Below are 6432 nucleotides of genomic sequence, written 5' to 3'. Positions count from 1 at the left end.
ACAAATTTCACTTTTTAACAATTTTTTCATTAAAAATGGGTCTCACAAAACTATTCATATATTTAAAAATTATTTTGCTACAGTGTTTTCAGTTTTCAGTTTCAGCAAAATAAGTTCTATCCAAACGGACCCTTAAAATATATTGTTCAACTTGGAAGTATTTGGCCACGTGTTAAGCAGTGAACCCAAAACAAAACCAATGAATAGTGATAGCTATTGTGTGTACGGATTACATACCTATGGTGTTGTGTTTTCATCATTCTAAGTTATAATTAAAATTGTATTTTGAAAACTTTAGGCCTTCTTGCTATAGGAGTTTAAATATATGTTTTTAATTTTTAAACAATATTATATGATTTTTTTTACACATTTTTTTACTCACACCTATTTTCAAAAAATATAACAATTTTACTAAAACAACATAATCAAATGGCCTGTAGAGACACGAACACATGTATGAATATGACACAATAACATAAGTGATTTTTAAAAAATTATAACATAAAATAGTAAGTACAAGTACAACTTCAATATGACATAGGTATAACACAGACACGTCACCCTAAATAAACTTTATATGCATCTTAGTGTACAACTAGTTGTACGTATGCCTTTCTCAAAATAAAAAAAAAGTTGTACGTATGCAACAATAATTGAGGTGTACATATATATATGGTTGTACGTTTGCAACAATAATTGAGGTATATAAATATGTACGCTTTCTAGTCTTTTGTAATAATTACGATCTACAAGCTGCGTCACCAAGGGGCCCACCAAATGGTGCTGAGATGCTGTGTTTCACCTAATAAGATTTGAATAACTGCAGAAACGCAGAGCCACACATCTAAATATCTATTATTGACTTCGTACCACATACGGCAGCCGCCATTAGGTGAGAGAGCAAGAGAGAGAGAGAGATCGAAGCTTCTTTTTGTTACTGTTTTTCAAACGTGAAAACATAATATACTGTGCAGATGAGATTGAAAACTATCTTGAAAATCTTGTCCCAAATACATACTATTTACTTTTTTTCTTTTTTTTAAATAATGACAATGCTGTTGGTGAATATTTCTAAAAGAACACCATTAATTTGTTGAATACTTTTATGCATTTCACGTCAATGATAAAATAATTTCATCCAGAGAAAAATTAGAAATTAATAATTTATTTTATTTTTTGAAATTGATGGTACATCCATTACAATCAATTATTTTATCAAATTATGACAAATTGTGTTGTGGTAGAAGGGGTGATAGAAAATTGTCATAAAATGATAAAATCCTAAGAATTTTAAAGATTTAACTTTTTACTAAAAAAATCGAATAAAATTAATTCTTATGGTTTTATTCTCATTTTTAATAGTATCACATTTATTTTCATAAAAGTAGGAACCTCTCTTGAATATTAGAATATGAATATTCTGACACATTTTTTTCTTTCAAGAGAAATGAACGAAAAAATTTTAGGAGGGCCAAGTTAAGAATATATATATTTTAAAAATATTTTTCTTAAGGAAAAAAAAATCTCAAGATTTTAGAGGTGTGGCAATGCAACTCGATTTTCTTGTTCTTTTCCTATCAGAGTACCATTTTGACACGAATGGGTAAATTTACAATAAAAAAAATTTACATATAATTTCGATGATGAAAATGAATGGTCAATTTTTACCCCAAAAAAACAAGAAAATAAAATGACTAGTCGAATAATCAAATTAAATTTATAGCAATTTTTCTTTTGAGCACGGTGCTTTAATTATGCGTTGAACCATGCCACCGGTTTCACATAGTACACATTTAAAATTAAATAATACTATATTTTATATATTACACATTAATAATATATTTAAAAAAAATAAAAGAAATCCGACAGTTCTTCTACACCAAACTTTTTCCTTTTTCCTTTTTTTAATATGAAATGAATTCTCTAATTAAAACCTTACATTTGTGTGATTATCATTATCCCTATTTTGACAATTTGAATTTGAAAAAAGTTGATGAAAAAATATGTTATATTGCAGAATATAAGTAAGTTGTTTTACACGATGACTTTATAGGATTTAGTTAGCTTAACTAGTAAAGTCTCTAATGATTAAATAATAAATTTGGAGTTCAATTTTTTTCTACACTAAAAACCATTTGAAAAGAGCAATCATCAGAAGTGGACATTATAAGTTAAAACTCTCTTTTTAGCTCTATGGGATTTAAGCTCAATGTTTCTTAGGTGAAGAAAATAATACAATTTTTTAATTAAATAGCTTTTCCTACAATTGAAAATGAAAATTCGAAGTTCGTGAAAAATTAGAGACTTTTAAGTTTTAACCCTTTTCAACGTTTTGGCTTCATGAAAAGTTTTGGCTCATACTCCAATACAAGTAAACGCAGACCATATATTTGACTGTTTAATCATATATATATATATATATATATATATATATATATATATATATATATATATATATATATATTGTAAGTGCACAATTGCACCAGGACACACGAATAGTTATGAGGGCTCGGGCGTGAGCGCTTAAACAATAAGAATTTGTAGAGTGTGGGCTTGAAACCCAGGTTAGAAGTATATGAGGATTAAATGACAAACTAAAGATTGCAAGTAATTGAAAACAACAAGGAATATTGTAACTGGGCCTCCTCGGACGTAAGCCGAGAGCTGTTCTTATATTATATCTCTCCCTTTGTCTTTTATCTTTTTAGGTTACAAAAAGTTCCGTCCTGTTTCTGTTGCAGGTCCCTCCTTAAATACTCCTCTTTTTAATACATTATCCACGTGTTGCCCCAATTCCTCCCTTAGCCTAGATATTTCTTTTCTTAGTGCCTTTGAACAGTAACTAGAAGTTTCCCTTCCACTGTTCAAGTGTCACTTCCCCATTAATGCGACGGGGTGGTAGGTGCAGGGTCTTTAATGTGGAAGTAGCAGCCTTTATTTTTGACATTTCTTCAACACCGGTGCTTCCGGGGCATTCTGAGGTTCACCCCCTTTAACCATTGGTCTTGACCGTGCCATTCCCTAACCTGTACCATGAAGTCCCGGGTTCTTTGGTGTCAGTCCGAGGGGAAAAGCATCCTCGGCTCGGTCCTCGGATCCTCAACGTATGGGCCGACCTAGAGTATCAACAAGCCCTAAACCCAAGAGTAGGTCGGCCTTCCTTAGCGAGGCCCAATGGCCCATATCCCTATTAAGATATTTTTACTCCCCACAATAGCCCCTCAAAACTCTAATTTTCAACGTCCGAGGAGAAAAATAGGGTTTTGATCCGAAGAGAACCTGCTCTACACACTTTATAAGTGACGGCACGTGTGGAAATCGTTTCGCGTCCCAGAAGATGACACTTGGCGGTTTCATTTTCGAAAACGCGCGCATTTATTACTGTAAGTTACTCTTTGTCTCCCACGCACAACGGTGAGATGGGCATCCAACGGTTCTCCTCACTCCACGAAATTTTAGGCGGGACAGACATAATTTTCGAGGCCGCCTTTTCGCACGTCGTGACGCTTCGGGAACCTGCGCCTTCATTTAAGTCATCAGGGATCAATCCCATCAAAACAACAACAATCATTCTTCACCAGCAGAAAACCGTGGAAACCCGTACCTTCAACTTTGTAAGTTCTTGCTCTCTCTAGTCTTGACCTTTTCTCCTCGGATACAGTCCTCGGCTACCAATATAATCACTCTCCCTTTTAAAGTTTAGTCTATCGTCTCTCTGTAATGGGAAGATTCAAGTGTCTAGTTGATACCGCCGGCCGGGATGGAAGGCTTTAGAGCCAAATACCATATTCCCGGCGACGTAGGGTTAGAATCTTGCCGGCAACAGCCGTGGCTGGTTCTAGGAAAGAGGGAGAGGTTATCATTCCTATGATAGCCTTCATAGAGGGTGGGATGACCCTACCAATGAAACCCGTAATGAGGGAGTATCTTCGCAACCACCGGTTGTGCCCCGACCAATGCCTTCCAAATGTTTTTAGAGTTTTAGGTAGTGTAGATGCTCTAAACGAGCGAGATGAGTTTAAACCTCACATGGCACGATGTCGTGTTCCTATATGAGTCCCACAAACTCTCTAAGGTAGGCTATTATATGAAATCTCGGTCTAGCACCGTTAGGCTAATCTCACGTCCGCCCAAATCAAACAAAGGCATGAAGGACGACTACCTGATCGTGTCCGGGAACCGGCACGACGGTCTCCACCGCCCGGTTCGGTGGGGGGATCCAGTGCGACACCATAGGATTAATCTCCCCACAACACAACTTCTCCTAACACACACACGAAATGCGTATTTGTATTTACTTAAATTCGTTAAATATTTGTGTGAATCGACCGAGTTTGTTTGTTTTGACGTCTTTTTTGCGGATAAGCGGCACGTGCGTCCTCGTCTCGAGTCACCGTAACGTTGCCGATCTAAACCGAGTACTTCGCTCCGAGGTATTCGTTAGTGCGGACCTACAACTCCGGGCTGCTCATCTTATTCTAGGATACACCCCCTCTCCAAAGACTTTCGGGAGATAGAGGACGCCATTATTGCCGGCGACCGAAGACGAAAGAGGATAAACGTAGCTCGGCCCCATTTTTTGGACGACGGTGACCTCCCGGACGCTCGACACTATTTTGTACAACCGGCCGATAGCGGCGGTCCCCCTCGCCATACACTCACAAACAGCGTCGTTCCAGAAGAGGAGGTGTCTTCTTCACACACTCTTGACGACGAGATAGACCAATTCCATCTCGAAGACACCGAGAGACCTCGCGGAAACCAGTTCGTGGTACTTTCCGACGAGGAGGAAGAAGCCACCGAGGCCTCTGGAATCGCAGGGTTTGTAGTTGCCTTCCCGAGAACGAATCCGTAGAAGACATGGGACGAATGGAGGGTCTTCTCACTAATAGGGCTGCCAAAGTTGCAGAGAAGAAGAAAACGGGGACGTCCCAAGTTCCCCCAGCCTTACCTCCTCCTCCTCCTCTAGCTGAGCCAAAACTGCCAGCCGAGGATCCCAAGAAGAAGAGAAAGGGGGATAATGACGGGGCGATCACTAAAGACCCCAAGAAACCACGCCAACAACTCCCACCGGCCCAGCAGCAGAAGCTGGACAAGTGCAAGGGTAGAGCACGTTCAGCTGAACTTGGGGAAATCAGGGATGAGGCTGTAGTGCACCGAGCACCGGCCACCTGGTCCCCCGATCTAAGGCTGGACGGCGCTCCTATCTCCTGCCAGTCCAGTATAAGGGCAGTTCAACAAGGCCACGCCCACCACCTGGCCGAGGTCCTAGAACGCCCTCTTCTGCTGCCCAAGGACATGGAGACCTTGGAAAAGATGGGCCAACCACAACTATTCCTCTCTCTAAAAAGAGACTTAGCACTGGTAAGTGTTTCTCCTTTTAACAATATTTATAAGTAAATTAGTTTTTGTTATTCCTAACTCCATCATGCTTTTTTACGGGCTATTCGGGAGGTCTTTGTAGCTGAAAAGTTTATTGAAGACGCTCGGAAAGTAGCCGGGGCTGAGCTCGAAATTAGGGTGGGCGAGAAGACCTTAGGTACAGCCCTTGCCGAGAACGAGAAGGCGACCTCGGAGGTAGCGGGCGAGGAGAGAGAAGAATGGGGTCGAGTCAAACTTGAAGACCATGAAGACCCGGATAGAAGGACAGCGCAAACTCCTTAAGGAAAGAAATGAAGAGCTCTCCCAAGCTCAAAGGGAGTGCTCGGATGCGGAAGAAACAGCGCTCGATGAAGGAAGAAGCCGGCTCCTTCCAACTCTCTCTTCAAGCCGCCAAGCGAGCAAGTTTTGACGAAGGGGTAGCGACCACCGAGGAACAGTGACGGAGAGGAATTCGCGGCTTTATGCCGCGAATACTGTCAAAAAGTATGGGGGGAAGCTTTAAACGTAGCAGGAGTTCCTCAATCTTCGGATTTGAGGAAGTCCGAGAACGTTTGGCTTCCCCTAGAAATACAGGAGATTGAAGAGGCTCCTGCTGCTACTCCTACCCCTGAGCCAACTCTTCCTGCCCTACCTCCGATGGTCCCACGGCAAATTCTCGATCCTACGGAACCTTCGGTTCCAATAAAGAAAAGGAAGGAGGAGTGGATGCGAGAGAAGGACTTGAACCAGATAGTGGAACCCAACGTCCTTCCAACAAAGACAGCGGATAAAGGAAAGCAGGTTATGACTCCTTCTGAGCTGGAGTTGAGAAAGACCGAGGGCACTAGTACCTCTCAGCAAGATCCTCCTCCAACAGCTTAGGACTTAGCTTAGGGCTTCTCTTTTTCCATTCTTTTTTTTTGTTTTTGAATTATATATTGTAATGTATATTCACCTTGATTAATGAAGAACAATTTCGTTTGCTTTTCACTTGGATTGTGTCTGCTTTTTCTTTATTCTTTATGTACTTATTACAAAAGTTTTACCATTAAGTCATATCAGAAGTTTCTC

The sequence above is a fragment of the Castanea sativa genome, chromosome 5, assembly GCF_040712315.1.
Source record: "Castanea sativa cultivar Marrone di Chiusa Pesio chromosome 5, ASM4071231v1".
Lineage (NCBI taxonomy): Eukaryota > Viridiplantae > Streptophyta > Magnoliopsida > Fagales > Fagaceae > Castanea > Castanea sativa.
The sequence above is the reverse complement of the archived record's forward strand: the minus strand, read 5'-3'. Positions refer to the sequence as shown.